Source organism: Taudactylus pleione, unplaced genomic scaffold (genome assembly GCF_031769625.1).
Source record: "Taudactylus pleione unplaced genomic scaffold, aTauple2 ptg000296l, whole genome shotgun sequence".
Classification (NCBI taxonomy): Eukaryota; Metazoa; Chordata; class Amphibia; order Anura; family Myobatrachidae; genus Taudactylus; species Taudactylus pleione.
The window spans coordinates 576,338-603,782 of NW_028284698.1; positions in this window are offsets into that span (position 1 = coordinate 576,338).

Consider the following 27,445-nt stretch of genomic DNA (forward strand, 5'->3'; position numbering starts at 1 on the left):
AGGATAATGTATCACTCTACCGTTTTAAATGAAACTCCATCACAGGTAGATGAAATGTTGTCCCTAATTTCAGATTCCCTTTGGACTAAAGATGGACAGGACACTGGATTAATTGCAAATGTAATCCCTGTAATGGTAAATTTAAAAAGCGGAAGGCAAGCTCCAAAAATTCCCCAGTACCCACTAAAACAGGAGGTAGAATTAGGGGTTTTTCCAATAATTGAGCAATTATTGCAACAGGGAATGTTAGTTCATACAGCTAGTATAGCCAACAGTCCCATCTTTCCAGTGAAGAAGAGTGGTGGGAGGGGTTATAGGCTGGTACAAGACCTTAGAGGTGTCAATAAGGTAGTAGAGAGCCAATTCCCCGTAGTGCCGAATCCAGCTGTCATTTTGATGCAAATCCCACCAAATGCAACCCATTTCGCTGTCATTGACCTCTGTTCAGCTTTCTTCTCTGTGCCTCTCCATCCTGACTGTCAGTATCTATTCGCATTTACATACAGAGGTTTACAATACACATGGACACGATTACCCCAAGGTTTCATAGACAGCCCCAGTATCATCTCCCAGGCATTGCACGACTGTTTACAATCTTTTCAACCTGCCAATGGATCTGTTCTAATTCAATATGTGGACAATTTATTGCTATGTTCTGACTCGTTTATGTCATGTTTGAATGATACTATACTTTTGTTACTACATCTCTCACAAACAGGACACAAGGTGGCTAAGGACAAACTACAGCCGTGCCAATCCAGAGTAAAATATTTGGGACACTGCCTAACCCAGGGGTTACGACACCTTACAACAGATAGAATCCAGGCCATACAAAAGATGACACTGCCGCAGAATCAACAGCAAATTCATACCTTCTTGGGAAAGTGTGGATACTGTAGAATGTGGATACCAGGTTTTTCTATTTTGGCCTTGCCTTTACAGGAATTAGGCCCTGATTCAGAGCCGGACGCTCTGACCAGAGCGCTCGCTCTGAATCAGGGCCCACCTCCATAATTATGGAGCGTCCTCCTGGATGCTCGTATAGCTGTGGGTCACCACCCACAGCCTATACGAGCGTGCAGGTTGATGGTCGCGATGGTCTTGACCATCGTGACCATCGCCACTGCAAGCCGGAGCCTGCGGTTGAGTTTCTCAACCACAAGGCCCGGAGTGATTTTGGCTCTATCAGAGCCAAAATCACTCCCACTGACATCACTAGTGATGTCAGTGGGCCGGCTTCTGACGGTAGGCGTTCCCTTGGGAATGCCCCCGTCTGGGAGGCACACCCCTGGCATGCCCTCCAAAGGGGGCGTGCTGTCAATTAACATCGACAGCACGCCCCCTTTGATCAGACACAACGAGCGAAGGAAAGTCCTTCGCTTGTCACGTCTCGCGCATGCGCACGACGGAGCTCCCTCCGTCGTGCGCATGCTCAGTGCACACCATCGACCCACTTGCGAACGGACAGCCGCTCGCGAGTGGGTCTGAATCAGGCCCTTAGTCTCTTCCTCAAAACCCGATCGTGTCATACACACAGAGGAATCAGAACAGGCTTTCCTTAATCTTAAGGATAGTCTGACAAGAGCTCCTGCATTGGGAATACCTGATTATGAAAAACCTTTTGATTTGTATTGTACGGAATCCGATGGTTGTGCTGCAGGTGTCCTTACACAAAAACATGGTGATGCCAGTAGGCTCGCAGCATACTACAGTGCCCAATTGGACACGGTAGCAAGATCACTCCCCACCTGTTTGAGAAGTGTAGCAGCTACCGCTTTATTGGTGAGTAAAAGTGAGGACGTAGTATTGGGCCATTATATGATTGTCTACACTCCCCATGCTGTATCTGCTCTGTTGAACTCAGCTCAAACCAGACACGTCTCCTCGGCTAGGTTCACCAAATGGGAACTAGCTCTAATCGCTCCTGCAAATATTACTGTTAAACGTTGCAGTACGCTGAATCCACCAACATACCTACCATATGTACAACATGATTTACAAAGGGTGGAAGGAGAGGAGTTGCTGGTGGGAGGTGAGTTCTGCAGACATAATGATACGCACGATTGTATGACATATCTGAATCAGACCTTTACTGCTAGACCTGACATACATGACACATCTTTAGAGAATGTGGATGTAACTTTTTATATGGATGGGAGTTGTCATAGACAAACAGACACAGGTGAATTATGTACAGGTTATGCTATTGTAAATGACACAGACACTATAGAAGCTAAACCTCTCGGTCCTCCTCACTCAGCCCAGGTGGCAGAGTTAGTAGCACTGACTAGAGCATGTGAACTGGCAGCAGGCAAATCTGCTAACATTTACACTGACTCGAGGTACGCGTTCGGGGTGGTGCACGATTTTGGGGCTCTATGGTGTCTGAGAAATTTTATGACAGCAGAAGGCACACCAGTTGCACATTCCCGACACATAAAACATCTTCTAGAAGCAATCCAACTGCCCAAAGCAGTGGCAGTAATTAAATGCAAAGCCCACACATGTGAGGATGACCCGGTGTCACTGGGCAACAACAGAGCTGCTGAAGCTGCAAAATGGGCAGCAGGGTTAAAAATGTTTCCTCCAACTGAAACAATTATGTCATTTCAAACTATTGATATGTTGAAATTAATTGAGATGCAAAATTTGTGTTCAATTCAGGAAAAATCCATTTGGAAGTCCAAGGGGTGTGGGCAAGAGTCCTCTGGGCTCTGGAGGGACGGACATGGTAAGCCAGTAGCCCCCAAGGCATATTACCCCAGCCTGGCTGAGGCAGCACACGGTCTGACTCATCTGGGTAAACAGGGTATGTGCAAGTTGGTGAGGGTATACTGGTGCACACCAGGTTTTTCTTCGCAAGCAGAGAAGATAGCAATGTCCTGTCTGACCTGCTTGAGAAAGAACATAGGGAAAGCGATCCCTACCGAACCGTCCCACATTCCACCGACTGATGGACCTTTCCAGGTGATACAAATTGATTTCATCCAATTACCACCCTGCAGGAACCTTAAGTATGTATTAGTGTGCACAGACGTATTTTCTAACTGGGCTGAGGCTTACCCAGCGGCCACTAATACTGCTGCATTTACTGCTTAGAAAATAGTTCAGGAATTTGTATGCAGGTACGGTATCCCTAAAATCATCGATAGTGACAGGGGAACCCATTTCACAGGTGATGTTTTTCAAAATATGTGTAAGCTGATGGGTATTAATAGCCGACTTCACACCCCCTACCGACCGCAAGCCAGTGCCAAGGTAGAGAGGATGAACGGGACTATTAAAAATAAGCTAAGTAAAATCATGGCAGAGACTGGACTAGGATTGCCAGAAGCTTTACCTTTGGTCCTACATAGCATAAGGACCACTCCTTGACCTCCTCTGAATCTGTCCCCATTTGAAATATTGTTCTGTACACAACCTCATTTGATTATAAGTCCACAGGAAGATCTAAAGGGTAACAACGAGGTAACTGTGAAGTATCTTATATCAATGAGTAAGCAGTTAAAGCAACAGCAGCAGTTATTGTCTAATGATATGCCTGAAACGAACTGTCATGATGTTGAACCAGGAGAATATGTAATGATCAGAAATTTTGTGCGTTCAGGTTGTTTGACTGATTGGTGGGAAGGTCCGTACCAGGTGCTGCTGACAAGTACTACATCTTTGAAGGTGGCCGAGAGAGATACCTGGGTCCATTCCACTCACTGCAAAAAGGTCAATCAACCGGTGGAGAAACAAGTCGGAGACAAAGCTGATAGCGTGGATCTGTCGCTCGTGAGCTTGTTCCGGGAGGATTGAAAAGGTCGTAGTAAGATACCTGAACTGAGAGAAATTTGCAGGTCTTGTGACAATGGACAGGCCTGCTGTGTTAATTTTCATATTCTCTTTTAGAGTGTTCACCATCCTGGTCAGTCCAGGGATATCCAGTGTCTGTGATGTGGGACCGATTGAGGAAACGGGAGCTGATGGCAGTGCTGATGGAGTGGAATCAGGAGGAGTGCAATGCCATCAGGGGAGTGTCTTTCCAATCTTAGTACTGTTATTGTTAAAAGAGCTGACATTCCAGATACTCGGGGAAGGTGTGGAGGGTTATCATCTGAAGATTGCTGTATTTGTGAGCTTTGTGGGTCCCTAGTTGATGAGAACTGTATCCAACGGTGCCAACCTAAATATAATCCGTACTGGGGTGGGTATCCTCTAGAGGATTATCATAGCATGGTAGGCAAAGTGTTAAATCAAACTGATTGCTGGGTGTGTTCACATGTGCCCCAGGGACAGCAGAACGTAGGGTTGGTGCTATTTCCACTGAATATCACGGAAATTTTAGAATTACAAAAAGGGAAAAAATTGGATGGAAAATTCCTCTCATACAAACCACCTCATTTCAAACTCTATCAATTCCAAGTAGATAGATCACTTTTGTGTTTAAACATAACCAACCCCAATAAACCCAGGAGTTGGGAAGTGACGGGGAATAATCAGATGATGACCTTCTCACAAAGAGCTGATAATGAGTCCATAAACCATGATCTATTGCGCTCCATTAAGTCTGGTGGGAAACATTTTAGGTATCGATATACATTGAGTTCCACCAAAGAAATTATTGGTAAGGTGCCAAATGGTTATTGTGCTAAAATAATACAGCCAGAAACTTGCATGTACCAGATGAAAGAACCAGAAATAGGATTGTTTGCAAGGGAAATGTGCTTAATGATAATGATGCATACCATTCCTTATGTTCTCCCTGATAATGTATATTTCATCTGTGGAAGAAAAGTGTATAAATGGCTCTCCCCGAGTTCCGAAGGTTTGTGTTACCTGGGAAGAATAGTCCCAGAAGTTATGACCCTCACACATGTTGAAATGCTGGGTATACATAAAAACACACCATCCCCATATCTTCACACACAATATGAACACAGAGGCAAAAGAAATATGGTACCTGGTGATATACATAAAGCCACTCAGTTAATCAGTGAGACAACTGGCTTTCAAGTTCTGGTCGCATTGGACCCCACCAGGATCGCTTGGGGTACATTAAATTTTAGATATATCCAGGAACTTTCTAAATTAATAGATAATATCACCGAAATGTACGATGACAAATTCAGGTATACAGGGAAAGAATTGCAAGCGTACAAGAAAGAACTGGTGCAACACAGGCTAGTGTTGAATTATTTAACTGCTGTTACTGGAGGGTATTGCGTAACATTGGCCACCCAATTTGGAGTAAAATGTTGCACCTATGTCACCAATGATACCAGCGACCCTAAGGAGGTGATAGACCGGAAGATGGATGAGATTCTGCAGCTAAAGTGGGAATTTTGCAAGAACCATAACGCTTCAGTGGCTGAAGTAGGGGAACAGATAGAAGAATGGGTGTCATGGCTGAACCCAGTAAAATGGTTCTCAGGTCTAGGGGAATGGGTCCAGGAAGTGATCGCCAGCATAGGCAAATTCTTAATCCTTATACTGATTGTCATCATAATAATTGGTATATGTGTCTGGTGTGTTCCTATTGTGTTGAAGTGTGGAAAATGTAGAAACAGAGTGAAACAAAAGAATGAAACTATGATGGTGGTCAGTAATGATAATATGTATACCGAGGTAAATATAGAACTGCATTACAACCCTGAACTAGGAAATACAATCGTTTGATGTATTATATTTAGACATGCATAGAATGTATTATTCCCCGCCGCAAGATGCCGCAAGACGCCATCTTGAAAATGAGATCGCAAGACGCCATTTTGCGAATGGCTGCTTAAGCGCCATTTTAGATAAACTCACATTTTAGTACATGTGGCGATAATACTAATAGCACCATGCGTTTGCATCTTTCACCATTTCTCATACACACATTAATACACACAATTGCGCTGTTAACTAGTCGCATATTAGCGAATGCAAAGGACTTTGTATGAAACCGCTGTTTTATTAGCTTTATGCGCATGCATCTGCCCCAAGTTAACTAGCATCCTTATTTCAAACCCTGAATACCCACACATTACATATTCACACATAAGGTTCAATAAGCTCTAAAGTATATGATTTAAGTTGGTTCAGTTAGTTTAAATGCTGAGAAATAAAGATATTTGATAACTAAGGTATTATACATGCTAAACAAGTCATGTTTGGAGTTGTACTGATGCGTATCCTTTTTACAGTATTCCGGTGTTATCGGTGGGGAGATTGCATCATGCATTCCAGAATTATGGATCGCAGAGCCTACAAGCAACAAAATGTATATTTTAGAAACAACTGTTAGGATGCTACGAGAGGCGTGAAGAGGAAGACCCTCCAGCTGTTAGAGGCAGGGAGAGTCTGTTTGAACCAGCCTGTTAAATGTGTCGTAACAGATGCTTCACCCCTGGGAACCAATGATATCAGCAACAGACTTCCCTATTGTCCTGTATATTCTGGGGGGGTATAAATATGAGTGCACGAACGCTGGTTCTGAGTCTTCATGCTGAATGCTGAATGACGAGGGGTCTCTTGCTGATGCCTATCTCTGGGTCCGGAAGCGCCTGTGTATGTATACTGTACTTGGGTCTGTATAATTTCCTTTTGCGCCTAAATTGTGTCTTGATCAATTGTGTGTAACTGTCTGAACTTTTACCTGAATATCACTTGTGCTTTGGAACCACAGATTCCACGTCTAAGTCTTTATTTATGGTTTGACTGCGTAAGCAAATTAGCATCATCCTTAGAAGGTATAGGCAGGACATTAGAAGGTATAGGAAGGTGTGTATAGAGGTTCTGATCCAGTATCTTTACCTGTATGCCATAAATACCCCCAGCACCTGCCACCATCCAGCAGTGTGTTTGCATCATGCTCCCAAGTGCCCAAAATGCTCCCAATATCTGCCCCCCTTGCAGAATGTTAACCACATGCCCCCTGTACCCTAAATGTCTGTGACATGCCCCACTTTGTGCCCCCAAATAACCATAGAATCTGCTCCCCACCTGCCCCATGTGCCACATATGCCATACCTCCCAATATTTGAGGAGCTCCACTCGGTGTATCCGCGTGCCCTTAAAAGGGGCGTGGCCTACACAGAAAGGGGGCGTGACCTAGCAGCACGCCCTATTTACATCAGAGCATGCCCAGCATTTCCTTCCCCCCATACTGTGAATAGATGCTGTGCGCAGGCGCACAGCATATATTCTTACTCTGCATACACGCTGGTCTGCTATGCAGAGCAGTGGTGTATGCTTCCTCCAACTTCCCCCCCACCGCGGGACACTGTGGCCCACGGGTGGGACAGCGGGACAGTCCCAAAAGAACAGGACTGTCCCGCTGAATGCGGGACAGTTGGGAGGTATGCATAAGCCCCTAGCATCTTTGACAAGCTCATTCCACAGCAGGTTTTTCCCCAAATCCCCCATGCCCCAAACTTCCCCAGCAGCATCCTCCCCACAATCCCCCATTTCCAAAATGCCCCCAGCTGTCCCCCAACTGCATGCTCCACATATGCCCCTGTGCTCCAAATGCCCCAGCACCATTTTCCCTAACACCTATGCCCCAAAAGTCTATGATATGCCCCCTACACATCATTGTGTTCACCACATGCCCCACGTTGTGCCACAAATGTCCCCAGCATTTGTGACTAGCCTCCTCCCCCAGCAGCATGTTCCCCAAATACATAGTCTCCCTGACATGAACCTTTGTGTGCCTATATGCTACAAGCATTTGTCCCCCATCTGTGTGTTCTCAACATGTCCCCCTGTGCCATGCACCCTCCACAGCAGTGGGCTCTCCACATGTCCCACATCCCTGTCAGCTTCTTACCTTACTCCATTCTCTTGATGAACTTGACAGCAGACCGCGAAAGCTATGCTGCTGCAGCTGCAGGACCCGGGGACACTGAGATTGGTCACAGGGACTGATCACATGATCGGATAATACCCTTAACACGGAGCTTGTCTGCCGCCTCATTGCATTTCCCCACTGTCAGGACTGCTGCATGGGAATGGCAGCAGCGCTGCCTCCTCACTAGGCATGCTATGCGGCCGTTTGTCCGGCGCTATGGTTGGGCCGGCACTCGCCGTAAGTACAGAGTCACCTGACAGGTTGCGCTGCCCGATCGGAGCTGAGCTCCGATCGCAGCAGTGGGGGGGCCGTGGGAACTGAAAAGCCGAATGCCCCTAGGCATTCAAGTTGTCCTAGGCATTTGCTTAGAATGCCTATGCCTAGGGCCGGCTCTGCTCACTAGTACCAACCCTGATTAATTTATCCTAATATTTGTTATTGTATATTATGGACCTATACACCTGCATCTCTCACAAATTGAGTTTGGAAGCTGTGACAAAGCTGAATACTGATAACCCCTTATATAAAGGACCTGACAGTAATCCTTATGAAATAAATCTATTCCGTGCTGTGAGGTATATGAAGCTGCTTGGTAAGGGTTAAAAATTACAATGGTTGAAAAGAAGCGCTAAACAAAACTGGTGTTAAATGTATACAGGCACTAACAAATACTATTTATTCAGCAATCGGAAAACTAATACTTAAAAAAAAGCGATTTCAAAACATAAGCACATATATACAGTATTTGCATTAAATGTTTATATTCTTTTGTGAGACGGGGAGATGTATTAAGCCTTGAAAAGTGATAAAGTGGAGCATGATAAAGTACCGACCAATCAGCTCCTATAATTTTTCAAACACAGCCTGTAAAGTGACAGTTAGGAGCTGATTGGTTAGTACTTTATCCCCCATAAACCCCTCCCCCCGCCCCGTGTGGGAGTCGGGATTTGCTGTCGGATTGCGAGGTTTTGTAGTGAGCGGGCTTAACGCTGATTGGCTGAGAAATCCATCTGTCACGGCTCTCATCCAATCAGCATGAAGCCCATTGAATATGGGCACAGGAAGGAAAAGAAGATGCCGCCCGCCCATCCCCCGCTGCCTGACACCGCCGGTACCCCCTGCTACCGACTCCCACTGGCAGCATCTCCTGCTGCCGACACTGCTGGCACCCTACATTGAGGACACCACCAGCAGCCATGCACTGTCAACACCAACAAGAACCCCACACTGAGGACACCGCTGGCACCCCCGCTCTGCCGACACTGCGGCACCCTGCACTGAGGACACTGCTGGCAACCCTGCACTGCTGTCCCACGTACTGAAGACACCGTCAGCGACCCCACACTGCCGGCACTCCCACACTGAGGACACCTCCGGCACCCCTGCACTGCCGACACTTTCAGCACACATGCACTGAGGACACCGCTGGCACCCCTGCTTGCCAACACCACCGGCACCCTGCACTAAGAACACTGCCAGCACCCCCGCACTACTGCCCCACGTACTGAGGACACTGTCAGCGACCCCACACTGCCGACACTGCCGGCACTCCCACACTGAGGACACCACAACACTCCTGCACTGCCGACACTGTCAGCACACATGCACTGAGTACACCGCTGGCACCCCTGCTTTGCCGACAACACCGGCACCCAAATGCAGGCCTCAAGGCTCCCCAACAGTTCAGGTTTTAGAGATATACATGGTTGAGCACAGGTAACATAATTAGTACCTCAGTGAATTTGATTTAACACCTGTGCTCAGCCATGGATATCTCTAAAACCTGAACTGTTGGGGAGCCTTGAAGACCATGTTTGGGAACCTCTGATTTATTGCATTCTGCCAATATGTATTTTCTTTATGTGATGATCAAGTCTTTATCTACAGCTTACTTTTAACAGAGCCTATATTTTGATCTGTCCTTGGGTCTAGGTCTGAGTCTTGATCTATCTTTAATTCTTTACTGTTGACAGCGCTTTCATTATTGTTTTTAGCTCACGTGGTGTGGCCTCTGTGATGCCTAGTCTTGCGAGACCCGCAACGTCATTGTGCAGTGTGGGATCTTGGGAGGTGGCACCGTGGACGGTTTTGATGACAGGTATTTATACTGTACAAAATTAGCAGAAATGCTATACAGAGGATTTCCTTTCATGGGGCACTCATTGTGTGAATTTAATGTTGAAATTAAAAGATGATATGATTAAAATATAACCTTTAATGATTTTGTTAAAAAATTGGGGTTTAAATATAGGTTGTAGGTGAAGAAGCTGAGGCGAAACGCGCGTCCTACCATGAGCTCCCGACCAGACACTGAGGGGCACGACTTCTCACCACTAAGGAAATCTCCGTATAGTCTGCATGGCACAGGTATCTTCTTTCTGTAGGTGTGACACTCCCATGGTGCATTTGGCCTCTGCAATGCCTCTGTCAACAGAGACCATCTAACACCCTGCATGGGACCACTCACACTTACCTCAACTTTCTTTCCATCTGCATTACCGGAGTCCCTCTCTCATCCGGTGTCCTCTCACGTAAGACACCCGACAGCAGAGGGGACGGAGGTAACATAGTGCTGTACTATCTATCTCATTCTAGCACATTACCTGTCTAATGACGTTATGCATCGGTAATGCAATATTTATGCTACAGCATTACGTGTCTGTTTGAAGTAAAATCATATGGATAAATTGTCCTTACGCTTCTGATATATTTTGAGTGCTTTCTGACCCGTGTTATCCTTTATTGTATGGAAACTCAAGGACATAAAACGGTACTTTTAAAAGATATATTGTGTAATAATTGATTTACAGTATGTGCCACATGGTTAAACTATTGAGTACATATGTGTATGAATCTTTTTGCTACTAATATATTTCGGAATACCTGTGAATATATAGCACGTACATGGAACATTGAGAGTTATTTGGTATTATACCTTTATTATGATTGAGAATTCTCAATGCTCCAGGGACTATCATACGGAGGATTAAATTATTGTATTTAAACAGATTTATTACAAACTCCTGGATGGTTGAATACCAATGTGTATAGATTTGTAATTCATTTATTCGCCGCCAATCATTTTTAGATCATACCATCGTTTTTCATATTTTGATCTACTATATAGATTTGTCATTTATTTATTCGCCATTTTTTTGATCATAACATTATTTTTATTGATCTTTTAGATATTTTGTGTTTTTCATTTAGGGGCAGACTAGTATATTACTATAACCCAGTCTGGATATTTAAACCCCAATTTTTTAACAAAATCATTAAAGGTTATATTTTAATCATATCTTTTCATTTCAACATTAAATTCACACAATGAGTGCCCCATGAAAGTAAATCCTCTGTATAGCATTTATGCTAATTTTGTACGAGTTCTGTGGATTTATTCACATTTTCATAGGGAGCACTGCCAACTATTCTATCTAGCCTTGATTTGTTGATATTTATATCTCTCAATAAGTTGGTCTTTAATATACTGTTATATTTCAAGTCCGGTGCAGGATCATCACCAAATGATTATGACTAGGTATTTATACTGGTAAGTTTGTACTTCATGTACTGTATGCACCCTGAAGAACATGTTGGTATAAACACTGAAACGTTGGTAACCATCCGCTGCTGTCTCCTGTATCTGCATTGAGTGCCACCGAGTATTGTTACATATATTACTGTATGGACCAATATTCCTTGTGAACATTAGTATTAGTCCATTAATATTTACAGATGGTCCTTTGTCTAAAACTGTCAATACAGCCAATTGTGACTTGAGTTATAAAATTCTACATGATAATTCGGGGACATATGCAGGTGCTGAAATGACAATGAACTATCAGATGTGTATTCCACTCCTCCTCCTAAAATGAAAAAGAGGGGTGTGATGGAAAGTAAACAACCTTCACATAATGGGTGCACATACTAATATTAGCCAGGTACCACAATGGTCCGTCTAACTCTAAACAATAAAAAGGTTTTATTAACAATAAAAGACAACAGATGTCAATGAATAAAATATGTTAAGGCCAATCGAAAATATACTGAGACCAGTGAAGGACACATCCAATAATACAAATACCAATGTTCCAATCTTATAACAATGTGTCTCTCTCCATATTAAAACTGTCAATTTGCTCAGCTTTAATAAAGAGAGAGACAGTGTCCTTCGCTGGTCTCAGTATATTACCCATTGGCCTTAACATATTTAATTTATTGACATCTGTTGTCTTTTATTGTTAATAAAACCTTTTTATTGTTTAGATAGACCATTGTGGTACCTGGTTTAACATTAGTATGCGCACCCATTATGGGAAGGTTGTTTACTGTCCATCTCACCCCTGTTTTTCATTTATGGTTATGAGGTAATCCACACTTATATAGAAGCATAGAATTTGTCAGCAGATAAGAACCACTTGGCCCATCTAGTCTGCTACTGGGGAGCTGCTTTTACCATTAGGCTTGGTTTGTGTAAGCCTTAATAATCTATTAATGATTGCGGCCAGCTGAGGAGCTACTTGGGTAATTCTATATACATTCTTCTAAAAGCCTCTCATTAAATGGCTATCCTGTATGCACAGTTTACTTAAGAGCAGCATAATATCCTACTTATTATTGCTGAAATATGTGTTTTGTAATTCAAATATCATACAAACTAAGGATGATGTTGGCTAATTGCTGCCACTTTGATGTGACTCCACTTAGAATAATGTTTAAATTGTTCTAATATCTGGGGAACTATTATATTTGCATAACAAGATACTTTAAATTAGGGATGTGCAGGCTCGGATAGGTTCGAGTTTGCACGTGGAGTTCGGATTTTTCCCTCCAAAAAAACGGAACTCACAACGAGGCAAAACGTCATCTTACATGGACGAACATCATCATTCCTGGTCTTTTGTCCAGGAATGATGATGTTCGTCCATGTAAGATGACGTTTTGCCTCGTTCTGAGTTCCGTTTTTTTGGAGGGAAAAATCCGAACTCCACGTGCAAACTCGAACCTATCCGAGCCTGCACATCCCTACTTTAAATGTGATTGAAGAAATGGAGAAGTATATTTTTTCTTTAACACAATATCAGAAATCAACCCCTGGACTGATCTTTCAATAGCAGAGAAAAAAACACAAGTTATTGTAAATGATCCATTTATTAATCACACTAAAAAATATAAGGTAAATAAACATATTTATTATTGGTCCATCAACCACAGTCATTGTTTCTTAACATGGCTTTCCTTAGTTTATTCAAAAAGTGTGATGGACCACAGGTTCGAAGCAGCAGCAGAGAACGCAATTACAACTACATACGCAGATCGGCCGATTGTTTATTACTGTGTATGAACAGCACTGTGCGTGTACGGCGATCCCACTGCAATTACACATGCAGATAGATATCCATCGCAGAGTGTGACAGGCAGTGAGCGTTTGGGGGTGGTGACGGGGGAGTGGATGGAGAAACGCAGTAGCGTCTCTATTTGCTTTGGCGAGCATAAATTAGCCACTGTGATTGCATATGCAGCTTGAGAACTCTCTGCGTGCAACAAGACTTGTGATTTCTGCGAATGGTCAGACCTACTGTAATTGTGCGTGATAGGCCAATGTGTTTCAATGTTACAGATGTATACTTAGGACTGTGAGGTAGTACGGATGTGAGAAAGCAGCAGTGGGCGTCTCTATGCTGGCTGAGCTGTGGCAGGTATTAGCTTATTTTCGCAGCTGCATTGCATGCGTAATCTCAGCTGTGAGCACAATTGCCATCCATACTGAGTCAGGCTCACAGTTTGGTGCATTCTTTTTAGGAATATGTGTGAAACTTAACTTTAATATGATCATTAAAGTAAAGATCACAAAGATATACGAAATCTCTCATATATATATATATATATATATATATATATATATACATCCAGTCCATACATACTGTACTATACACGCACAGTATATCATAAACTTCAGGCTAACAAAACAATAGAACTTCTATGAGAACAGTTAGGGGTAAATTGACTAAAGTGAGAGTCTTTAGGAGTGGAGATGTTGCCCAAAGAAACCAATCAGATTCCAGCTATTATTTTCTAGAAGGTGCTATATAAATGTTAAGTAGAATCTGATTGGTTGCTATGGGCAACATCTCCACTTTTAAAAACTCTCACTTTAGTAAATATACCCCCTAGAATCAAAACCAATGGGCCTGATTCAGACCCACTCGCGAGCGGCTGTCCGCTCGCAAGTGGGTCGATGGTCTGCACTGAGCATGCGCACGACGGAGGGAGCTCCGTCGTGCGCATGCGCCAGACACGACGAGCGAAGGACTTTCCTTCGCTCGTTGTGTCCGATCAAAGGGGGCGTGCTGTCAATGTTGATTGACAGCACGCCCCCTTTGGTGGGCGTGCCGGGGGCGTGCCTCCCTGACGGGGGCGTTCCCACGGGAACGCCTCCCGTCAGAAGCCGGCACACTGACATCACTAGTGATGTCAGTGGGAGTGATTTTGGCTCTGATAGAGCCAAAATCACTCCGGAGTTTGCGGTTGAAAACCTCAACCGCAGGCTCCGGCTCGCAATTTCGATGGTCGCGATGGTCATGACCATCGCGGCCATCAAAATGCACGCTCGTATAGCCTGTGGGTGGTGACCCACAGCTATACGAGCGTCCAGGAGGACGCTCCATGAAAATGGAGCCCGGCCCTCATTCAGAGCGTGCGCTCTGCTCAGAGCGTACGGCTCTGAATGAGGGCCAATGTTTTTTTAATTTTAATCCTATATATTTATCTGGGACTATTCTCCTATGACCACACTTGACGTTGCAACATACTATAACGTTGATATTACAGTAGTAGTGTAAGGACCTATCACTGGTTACACGGACATTAGTTACAAAGTTCCTATTAGGATACATATAATTTAATAACCTTGCTAAGGTGCATATTTATTAATTACCGGGTTTTAGACCGAATAATTATAATTTCTTATAGCCTTATTAAAACATGCAGGGACAGTGTTAGAAGGGAAGTGATCGCTATTGCGATGACTTCACTTCTTCTTTGGGACCACCTACTGTGCACACTGTCTGCTGTCCATGCATGTGTGGGCGGCCATTGCTGGAGAGAGATTCTATGGATCCCTCTCCCCGTACATTGTGCATTATGTAGCCTATAGGTTACAATGGTTAATGCCATCTGAAGATGACTACCGGGACCAAGCTTGGTAAAATCAATAATAGAGCAACCTCCAATAGAAACCTATTTGTGCTGCTTTTGCAGTTGAATGTAAAAGACTGCAGTGGTCCCCCTTACATATAACTCCCAGATACTTAATATTTGTGGTCTGCCCTCCCAATCTGTAAACATCCCCACAAAAAAACACCCATAAACACCACAGATGTTTTTGGGGGATACCCTTCAAATATTCATTGATAAATAGGCCCCTTAGTGCTTACTTAGTATGCCAAAATCAAACCTTCTTATATGTACAGTTCTATTGTAAAGTGAAGCATTAACGTTATTATTAAAAAAATACACTATTTCCTACTAAGAATGTTTATTACTACCACAGCAAATGACCAAGGATGATGTTTGATTTAATCAAATAATCTTATTTCCAACCATGCTTGGTGAGTTGTCCATGTCCTTGAAAAAAACAAGTTGTTCTCCCTTTAGAAGGGGTAACAAGAGTCTGTTACTGTGGAAGGACTATGCAACAGCAGTATGCCACTTTCAGAGAGACTAGTAGAAACATGAACAGAAATCCAACATGTTGCATTGTTTAAGTCTGTGAAACATACTGTACTGTAGTGTCCATAAAGCTACTGAGAGCCTACAGATGAATAACACCTAATGAGATTATTAGAAAAAAGCAACAAGATACATGGATAATTCTGGTCATGCCTCCAGGTCTATGATCACAGATGCTTAGGTGGACATGAGTAGGCTGTTATTATGTGTCTAGAGTGTCCAATAGCATTATATTTGGGTAATTCTCACCATTTTACAAGTGTGCTATGGGAGTATATTTGTGAGCAGGTCAAACTCCAAATAGTCAAACTGCAGCTGTGACGATGATCCTTTACACTTCTGGTACAATTTTGGCTGAGGTAGGCCTGGTGGTGTTTCCATTCCACTCTGGTATGGGTGCCGCCATCTTGCTTCTGGTCATGTGACTTAGTTGCTCCAGTCATGGCATGTCACATGCTCTCTCTGACCTATCACGATTATGCACTGGGTACTTAAGGGAGTTCAGAGCTTCCCATAGTTGCCAGTGCAATGTGTTTCACAGTGTAGCTGTGAAAGAGTTCCTGTGCTTCTGAATAAACCTGTCTGAGTGCTCGCCTGTGCTCCTGCTGGATCCCAGCTTCCAAGTAGCCTGCACCGCTCTGCCTGCTCCCAGTCTCCTGCTGGAACCATCCTGCACCTTCTATTTACCATTTCCCTGCCAAAGGAACTGTGTCTACAGTTAACCCTGAACCTACACTGCCTCTATTTACCTAGCTCTACACTGAGCCATCTCAATACAACTCTCCACGTAATTTCATCAGCTGCTGCTAATCCAAGTACTCCATAACCTCTCCGGATCTCATCTCACCAGTATCAATCAGTAACTGTTTTCCTGTCTGCAGCCCTGCAGTGACCATTTGGATTACAAAGACTCTTATTAATTCTCCCACTACATGGACATTACCCATTCATACTTCACTACAGTTTCTAATCATCACCATCCTCTTAATATTCTGGACTTTATTTTATCTGTATACATGTCTGCAAGTTCTCCCATTAAAAAACCCACTTTTCAATTTAAATCTGTTCAGGTGTCTGCTCCTATTATCACCCTGGGTCCACAACAAACCCAGATCCTAACAGTGTGGACCTATATTTTGCCCACTGGCACATTGCTGCTATGCTAAGTGCATTGTCAGAAGCACTTGGTATAGTCCAGTAATTTTGGTTGCAGGGAAGAACTTCTAATATACTATGTAGATGCAGTTTGTAGGCACTATGGTGTGATATAGTTGGTGTAATGATTAGCTTGTGTGGGTTTCATCTGGGTACTACAGTTTCCTCCCACAATCCAAAAGCATCCTGACAGGCTAATTTGCTTTCAACAAAAATTAACCCTAGGCCATATGTTTTTATGGGGTTGCTAGAGCGCTGCACCTGTGGTGTCTTTCTATGCTATCCTCAGTGATAGTGTCAGATATATGTATTATTAATGTTGGTTAATGAGATGTGTTTATGTAAATTTTAGAAATTATAGAACCGAGGATAGGACACAAAGACACTACAGGTGCAGCACTCTATCAACCCATAAAAATAGAGCACGCTTAAGGAGAAGGGACACCTCCAGCCTAGAGCAGCTCCCAAAACTTTGGCACAACACCATCAAGCACAGTTCATCCCTTCACCAAACCTAGGGCATATGTGTTAATAAATAAATAACATAAAAAATACAGTTAATACTGTTCTTTTCTTCAGCCTCAAGGACATTTGAGTAAAAATAGATGATGTTTTTTGGTTACATAATTCAAAGGAGATACACCACAGACATTCATTGTTGGGAGGCAAAGAAAGAATGGAAAAAATGTCTTTGCTAAAGAGACTGTCACAACTCTCAGATGGATTGTGGATGTGACCCGTATTTAGGGAATCGGCTAGACCTATGCCTGAGGCGCAGAGTCTAATGTGCCGACATTATTCAACAGGGACCCTCGCAAGAAGGTATGGACTTGGCTGTGCCTGACACACAGGTCGCGGCCTCAGGTTAGGTTCCCCTATACAGGTGCTGGTGAGTACTGGATGTAGTGCAGAAGAATAACGTAGTCGACAGGCCGGGTCAATACCAAACAGACAAGATGGTACCAGGGAGCAGATGTAAACGAGTCACAGGGAGTAGCTGAGGTCAGAACCAGATATCAGGAGCAGTACAAGGGGTCAGACGAAATTGGAGTCACAAACAAGCCAAAGTCAAGATCAGGATAACAGGTAAGTACTGGAACACTGGAGTATGGTATGGAGCCTATACTCTGGCATCTCTGGCACCCAGAGCTGACATCACTGCAGCAGCTTTCGGGGACTCGCTGCCCACCACCGATGGAGGTTCCAGTGCTACCGGACCTGGTAAGTAATAGCCAGTGTCCGGTGCACAGTGAAATTATCCCCCCCTCTAGGAGTGGGCACCGACCACCCCACAAAGGGTTTGCTAGGAAACTTCCAGTGGAACTTCTGAAGAAGTTGAGGAGCATGGATGTCTGAGGCCTTGACCCAGCAGCTTTCCTCAGGACCATACCCATCCCAATCCACCAAAAACTGAACAGCTCTTCTAGAAACCCTAGAGTACAGAATTTGTATCACTTCATATCACTCCTGATGGTCTACCGGAATCGCAGGAGGAGGACTGCAAGGAGTAGAAGAACGATTAAGTACCAAAGGCTTGAGAAGAAACACATGAAACACTTTAGGTATTCTTAGAGTATTCGGCAGTTTCAAATGATATGCTACTGGATTGATCACTTGTAAAATCTGAAAAGGACCAATGAATCTGGGAGCGAATTTCATTGTTGGCACTCTTAATCTCAGATGTTTGGTTGACAACCAGACTTTATCACCAGGAACCAGCACCGGACCTCTCCTCCTTTTCCTATCTGCAAACAGCTTGTACCTTGAAGAGGTTTTGCATAAATTCTTTTTACCATTTTCCAGATTCTAAAGAATCGATTCCATGTACCATATATGGCTGGAAGTGATACTGATAGAAGGCCTGCTAACTCCGGTAACACTGGATGCAAATCGTACTGAATGAAGAATGGAGAGTGTCCCAATGCCTCATGGTATAGATTATTGTGGTCAAATTCAGCCAAAGGTAGAAGAGAGACCCAGTCATCTTAACTGGCAAAAACATACATACGAATGAATTTTTCCAATTCCTGGTTTACTCGCTCAGTTTGCCCATTATCCTGGGAATGATAGGCTGAAGAAAAGCTCAAGTTGATGCCAAAGCACCTGCATAATGTTCTCCATAACTTAGAGGTAAACTGCACCCCTTGGTTGGAAACAATGTCCTTAGGAAACCTGTGTAACTTAAAGATTTCTCTTATAAACACTTCCGCCAATTTTTGTGCTGAAGGTAGACCTCTTAAAGGAATAAAGTGAGCGGCTTTGGAGAATCTATCCACCACCACTAGAATTGTGTTGAACCCTTGGCATGAAGGCAGATCAGTCACAAAGTCCATAGAAATGTGAGTCCAAGGACTATCAGGCACTGGTAGTGGCAACAGGGAAACTGATGGAGAGTGCAGTGGAACCTTGTGCTGAGCACAAATATAGCAAGCTGCCACAAAGTCCTTTACATCCTGATGGATCGACAGCCACCAGTACCTCCTGAGGATCAGCTCCAAGGTTTTTTGACTCCTGCATGCACACTGAAACGTGATGTATGTGCCCACTGAAGCAATTTAGTCTGGAGTTCTGGTGTTATGAATGTTTTTCCCAGAGGAATCTTGACCCTATTGGTGACTGCTATGAAACAAGCAGGGTTTAGAATGGCCTTGTCTTCCCTTACTTCTTCCATTTCAGCAGAACTAAATGCTTGAGACAGGGTGCTGGCTTTGATGTTCTTATTACCTGGCCGGTAAGTACTCACTAGATTAAATTGATTGAAGAATAAAGACCATCTGGACTGACGATAATTTAGACAGTGAGCTGTCCTGAGGTACTGTATGTCAAATTCTTATGATCAGTATAGACTGTTAATGGAAATTTAGCTCCTTCCAACAAGTATTGCCATTCTTGTAGAGCCAATTTAATGGCAAGTAGTTCTTTATCACCAACAGCATAGTTCCTCTCTGATGCAGAGAACTTTCAGGAAAAGAATCCACAGGTGTACCACTTATTTTCTTTATCATTCTGCAACAGGACTACCCCAACACCAACTGAGGAAGCATCCACCTCCAAAAAAAAGGTTGGTCACAATTAGGTTGTCTCAGGATGGGTGCTGAAAGGAAGTGCTGTTTCAAATGAAGGAAAGCTTCCTCTGTCTCAGTTGACCACACATGAGTGTCCTGACCCTTTCTGGTAAGAGCAGTGATGGGAGTAGCAATGGAAGAGTAGTTCATGATGAACTGGCGGTAGAAGTTGCAAAAACCCAGGAAGCATTTTATTGTTTTCAACCCAACTGGACAGGACCAATTGACAATAGTGGCAAGCTTCTCTGGGTCCATTTGAAGGCAGGAACCTGATATTATGTACCCCAGAAATGTTAGTTCATTTTGCTCAAAAGAGCATTTCTCGAGTTTGCAGAAAAGCTGATTAACCCGGAGCCGTGACAGTACCTCACAAACATGTTGGCGATGACTTGCAATATCCTCAGAAAATATTAGGTTATCAATCAGGTATACCACTACACATTTATACAACAAGTCCCGGAAAATATGATTCATGTACTTCTGGAAAAAAGCTGGGGCATTGCTTAATCCGAAGTGCATGACTAAGTACTCGTAGTGGCCATCACGAGTATTAAAGGCAGTCTTCCACTCGTCCCAGACTGGATTCTGATTAGGTTGTAGGCCCCATGGAGATCCAGCTTAGTGAAAATCTTTGACCCTTTTATTCGGTAAAAAAGTTCAGAAATCAGCGGTAGTGGGTACTGGTCCTTAATGGTGATTGCATTCAGGCCCCGGTAATCGATACATGGTCTCAAGCCTCCATCTTTCTTCTTAACAAAGAACAGACCAGCAACGGCAGGTGATTTAGACTCCCTGATAAAGCCGCGCTCCAGATTTTCTTTAACGTATTCAGTTACAGCCTGGGACTCTGGAAGCGAAAGGGGAAAAATTCTTCCATGGGGCTGTACCTTCCCTGGCAGTAAGTCTATAGCACAATCCACTTCCCAGTGAGCAAGAAGCATCTCTGCAGCCTTTTTACTAAACACATCTCTAAAGGATTGATATGGGACTGGAAGTTGGTCTTCTGGAGAGTCGACTGAACTTTGAATGACACGGTGTGGTGGTTTAACAGATGATAAACAGGACCCATGACATTGAGACGCCCACGACAGAATTTGAGGTACCTTCCAATCTAGAACAAGGGCATGCTTGCAGAGCCAGGGAAGACCTAGAATGATCAGACTCTCGGTTGATGGGAGAATATAGAATGTTATCAATTCTCGATGAAGAGCCCCTATTTGCATGGTAACTTCTGTCATCCATGAGTTAATGATAGCTGTAGGAAGTTTATTCTGATCCACTACAATAATGCAAATAGGTTTTTGTAGCAGCATAATCGCAATCCTTAACACTTGGACCTTCTTAGCCGTAATGATCTTGCCATCGGCACCTGAATCTAAGAAGGCCTTGATGACTTCAGAAGAATTTCCCATGACCAGAGTTACATCGATGGAAAACTGGGAAGTAACACTGTTTTTTGGGGTGTATTGGAATGCACCTAACCTGACCACCCCTTGATCAGTTAGGCCTTCTCGTTTCCCGGAGGCTTTGGACAGCCAGAGAGATGATGACCTGGTTCGCCACAGTACAAACAAAGTTTATTTTTAAACCTCCTATCCCTTTCTGCGGCAGGGAGGCGAGACTTCCCAATCTGCATGGGTTCCTCTAGGGGCTCAGTAGGTGCCGTGAAACGTGGAGCAAATTTAAAGGTGAAGCGACGAGACTGTTCCCTTTCATGTGCACGAAGATCCACTCGGATACACAAGGAGACTAAGTTGTCCAAAGAAGTCGGCAATTCCCTAGATGTAAGGACATCTTTAATTTGCTCCGACAGCCCCTGCATAAAGGCGGCAAACAGGGCTTCGTTGTTCCACCACAACTCAGAAACAAGGGTTTGGAACTGCATGGCATACTGTCCTACAGATTGATTTCCCTGTTTCAGCTGTAAAATGGCCGACCCTACGGAGGATTCCCATCCAGGCTCGTCAACAACCTTCAGAAAAGCTATCAGGAACTCAGCGCTGTTGTTGACTAGCGGATCATTCCTTTCCCACAATGGAAATTCCCAAGCCAATGCTTGACCTGACAATAGCGAGATTACAGTGCATCCAGAAAGTATTCAGAACATGTCACTTTTTCCACATTTTGTTATGTTACCCACTTATTTCAAAATGGAATAAATTAATTTTTGTCCTCAAAATTCTACACACAATACCCCATAATGACAATGTATAAAACGTTTTTTTGAGATTTTTGCAAATTTAATAAAAAAAAAAACAACCTAAGAAATCACATGTACATAAGTATTCACAGCCTTTGCTCAATACTTTGTTGATGCACTTTTGGCAGCAATTACAGCCTCAAGTCTTTTTGAATATGATGCCACAAGCTTGGCACACCTATCTTTGGGCAGTTTCACCCATTCCTCTTTGCAGCACCTCTCCAGCTCCATCAGGTTGAATGGGAAGCGTCGGTGCACAGCCATTTTCAGATCTCTCCAGAGATGTTCAATCGGATTCAAGTCTGGGCTCTGGATGGGCCACTCAAGGACATTCACAGAGTTGTCCTGAAGCCACTCCTTTGATATCTTGGCTTTGTGCGTAGGATCAATCTCCTGCTGAAATATTAACTGTTGCCCCAGTCTGAGGTCAAGAGCACTCTGGAGCAGGTTTTCATCCAGGATGTCTCTGTACATTGCTGCATTCATCTTTCCCTTTATCCTGACTAGTCTCCCAGTTCAAGCTGCTGAAAACATCCCCACAGCATGATGCTGCCACCACCATGCTTCACTGTAGGGATGGTATTGGCCTGGTAATTAGCAGTGCCTGGTTTGCTCCAAACATAACGCCTGGCATTCACACCAAAGAGTTCAATCTTTGTCTCATCAGACCAGAGAATTTTGTTTCTCATGGTCTGAGAGTCTTTCAAGTGCATTTTGGCCAACTCCAGGTGGGCTGCCATGTGATTTTTACTAAAGAGTGGCTTCCGTCTGGCCACTCTACCATACAGGCCTGATTGGTGGATTGATGCAGAGATGGTTGTCCTTTTCGAAGGTTCTCCTCTCTCCACAGAGGAATGCTGTAGCTTGGACAGAGTGACCATCGGGTTCTTGGTTACCTCCCTGACTAGGGCCCTTCTCCCCCGATCACTCAGTTTAGATGGCCGGCCAACTCTAGGAAGAGTCCTGGTGGTTCCAAACTTCTTCCATGTACGGATGATGGAGGCCACTGTGCTCATTGGGACCTTCAAAGCAGCAGATATTTTTCTGTACCCTTCCCCAGATTTGTGCCTCGAGACAATCCTGTCTCCGAGGTCTGCAGACAATACCTTGGCCTTCATGCTTGGTTTGTGCCCTGACATGCACTGTCAAGTGTGGGACCTTATGTAGACAGGTGTATGCCTTTCAAAATCATGTTCAATCAACTGAATTTACCACAGGTGGACTCCAATTAAGCTGTAGGAACATCTCAAGGATGATCATTGGAAACATGATGCACCTGAGCTAAATTTTTAGATTCATGGCAAAGGCTGTGAATACTTATGTATGTATGTGTTTTTTTTTAATTCAATTTGCAAAAATCTCAAAAAACTTTATACACATTGTCATTATGGCGTATTGTGTGTAGAATTTTGAGGACAAAAATGAATTTATTCCATTCTGAAATAAGGCTGTAACATAACAAAATGTGGAAAAAGTGACGCGCTGTGAATACTTTCCGGATGCACTGTATATAAGCCACTTTTGTCCTGTCTGAAGGGAAGCTTGCTGCCTGGAGTTCGAATTGGATCGAACACTGGTTCAGGAATCCACGACAGCCTGTAGGATCCCCATCATACTTTGTTGGATTGGGAATCCGTATTGGTGCGGAAGCTCCTGCGGCTGGTGCAGTAGTGGATGGACCTGGTTGTACCGGAGGTGCTTTAGCGATACTGACTTGCTGCATTAGTGTCTGTAAACACTGCATAATCTGAGCCTGCTCTTGTTCTTGCTTCTCGACTCTAGCAAGTAAGTTCTCGAGGAGGTCTCGTAGAGACGGATTACCAGCAGCATCCATGTTTTTGCCAAGAGTATTCTATCACGGCCCGTATTTAGGGAATTCGCTAGACCTATGCCTGAGGCGTGGAGTCTAATGTGCCGGCGGTATTCACCAGGGACCCTCGCAAGAAGATATGGACTTGGCTGCGTCCAACACACAAGTCACGGCCCTCAGGTTAGGTTCCCCTATACAGGTGCTGGTGAGAACTGGATGTAGTTCAGAAGAATAATGTAGTTTACAGGCCGGGACAATACCAAGCAGACTAGACGGTACCAGGGAGCAGACGTAAACGGGTCACAGGGAGTAGCCGAGGTCAAAACCAGATATCAGGAGCAGTACAAGGGGTCAGATGAAATCGGAGTCACACACAAACCAAGGACAAGATCAGGATAACAGGTAAGTACTGGAATGCTGGAGTATGGTATGGAGCTTATACTCTGGCACCTGTCTGGTGCCAGAGACTCCCTCTTATAGGGAGAAGTCCAAATCTTGCGTCAAACGTGACTTCACATTTGGCGCGCCTGCCCCTTAAAATTTCTTGCAGTTCGGCGTGCGCGCTTCTAGGAGAGCCGCAGACACCTGTACCTGTGAGGGAAACCCGGAGCTGACGTCACGGCAGCGGGCGCCTGGGACGGAGGTCCCAGTGCTGCCGGACCCGGTAAGTAACAGCCGGTGTCCGGTGCACTGTGACATAGACCTCCATGTAGCTATCTTAAATCTATGGCTTCATAGTAATAGTCTATTAAGTGTCCAGAGTGTTGTATGTGTGTTACGGAATATTTGATGGTATCAAATGATTCACCTATGAATTACATGAAAAATAAGTCTGCTGAAAATAAAATATATTTCACATTGCATTGTGGACAAAAAGGAAAACATTTTGTTATGGCGCTTGGATATTAAACTAGAAAAAATTGGAATGAGACCAATAGTGTTATTAAAATGTAAAAATTATTTTTACTAATAAAACAACAAATGTACACTCATATAAGAGTTATGGCGTTATTAAACATATATGACAATACCTATACCAATATAACTCAATTATCTGTCTAATGGCTGATACACAAATAAATCCTCAATTATACTCTGGGGTCTATATCCGGATAAGTTCGTGAATGGGATCATTTATTAGTAGAAAATTTGGTTATCTCATAGAGATAGATGGTACAAATAGGATTCTAACTCTCTGCTTAGATATAAGTGGTGAATACTAAAGATTTCGATGTTAGAGAACAAAAATTGTGCTCATCATGTCAGGCTATAATTAGTCTGACCCATAGATGTAATGGGAGATCACGTTGTTGCAATTACACAGGCCAGTGACCCACTCCTTGTAAGGGCTAGTTACCCACTCCTTGCTGACTCGCGTTACAGTACCAGCTCTCTGACGCAAGGTAGGAGCGCAGTCGTGGACTACCTGGAGCCTGACAGTGACTTGTCTTGTGACTTTGCCAAGCCCATTAAGGAAGCTTGTTGCGGTTCTATGGTGACGGGAGCAGATTTTCATCCTCCAGTATACCATATGGAAATGGTACAGTGTGCCCAGTTTAGAGAAATGGCTCAGATAAGTGTTGAGTCAACATATATCATGTCCTTAACGCATTTCTGCAATGTGACCATTAGTTTGTTTAGATGGATAATAAGTAATTCCAACAGTGCAATACAGGTATGGTGTTCTTGTAAGGAGCAGATTCCCTATGTAGTTGCATGTAGACTGAATACTGTATAGTGCGGGCACATAGATGAGATTGTGGGCTCTGCTGAGTTGTGTATACACAGAAATCCATCTGATTTCACATAGATCTCTTGCAACAAGGATTTGGCTGGTGCAGGTGCGCGCTGATAATGATGAGAGTTTGGAAACTAAGGGGCATATTCAATTGGGCACGAGGTTTAGTGAGGTAAAAAACCTCTCACTCAATTTTGGATTACTGCGGTTATGCACGCTCCCGATACCCACAGTATTTCATTTTAAAAAAAGTGGTCGCTGGGTTTTCAGCTCTGAAAACCCCACACCAGTTAAAAAAATAAAATATAAACAAATTACACTTACCTGCACGGGGGTGTCCAGTAGTCTCGGCAGCTCCCAATGGCCTCCCCTCCATCTTGTCACTGGAGAGGGGTCTGCTGGGAGTCCCAAGGGCTGGTGGGAGGAGCAAGGGCTGCTGGAAGATGTAGTTCTCCCAGTGGCCATTACGGGGGGACATACACAGACACTGGAGGGGGCACACACACCGGGGGTCACACACACACTCATACACACACTCACTCATACACACTTACAAACAATCACACACACTACATACTCACCGCTGCTGCAGACCCGATGCTGGTTGCAAAAGACATCACTTCGTAAGGAGAACAATTAAGGACTAATTAAGTTATTTGGAAACTATGATGACGCCGGGGTGCCATAGCAAGTCCCGCTGATTTTTCCTAAAATTAACGATTTTAGGAAAAATCTGACTTGCTCTGGAGATGTGAGGAAAAACTTCCCAGCACTCAAAACCCGAAAAACCCTGCACCTAGCAAAAATCCTGCACCTGCAGGAAAAACCTCACAGGTGCGGGCTTTTTGCTATTCTCGACCCCAATTGAAAAGGCCCCTTAAAGTATGGATAGGAGAGGTGCAGCTGCATATACAGTGCCTGATTCAGCGAGGATCGCAGTTGCTAATACGCACCCAATGGGCTGGTTGATGCGATCTGCACATGCATATGCATCACAGTGCTCACGCATGAACTAGCTATTGCAATCGGAACTCAATTGCAGAGGCTACGCAGACCCATCGCAGAGTGATTGACAGGAGGCACCATTTGTGGGTTGTGAAGGGGGAGGGGGGTTAGGGAAATGCAGGCGTTCCAGTACATTCACATGCTGTTGCAGGGGCATGCATAAATAAGCCACTGTGATGCCATATGCAGTGTGAGGTCTCATAGCGTGCGTGGAAGTTAGCAAATTCTGAGTAAGGTCAGGGCTTGTGCAAGTGTGCGTGAGGCTGAGATAGTACTCGATTGTACCGATGGTTTTGCTATTCTGGTAAACAATACAGATGTGCGTATGGTAAGGTGGGCGTCCTTATGTTGTGCTGAGTTTGCATTGCGATAGCAATGGATTAGCTTGCTATCGCAGTTGCAATACTGCGATCCGTAGTGAATCAGGCCCACAGTACGCATACATGGCCGTGATGGCATCATGTGCCAAATGAAGAAAAAAAGGAAAGATGTATGAGGACACATCTGTATGTGCACACAATGTGGGTACTCTGGTTTGGCCCTATAGTGCTTTGACATACCATTCAACTATTTATTTGTCAAGGTTTTTTTCTATAAGTGAAAAGAACATGTTTGTTTATTTGTTTGTTTGATTTTGATATACAGTACATAAATGAATGCAGCTTTAGGCTAGGGATGAACAATTTTTAATTTTCAACTCATATTTATAATGTCATTAACATGCATTTGTTTTCTGTTCAAAGTAAATTACTTTAACAGCTTTAGAAATAATTTAAATAAAACTTGTTTACAAACATCTCACTTATGTGGCGTTTCTAAAATAATCCTGCTTCTCTGAAAATAAAATAACACTGAAGCTTTTTTTGTAACTTACAAAACCCATTTACTCATATGTAGCTAGCTCATAAATCTTAATTATCTTTGC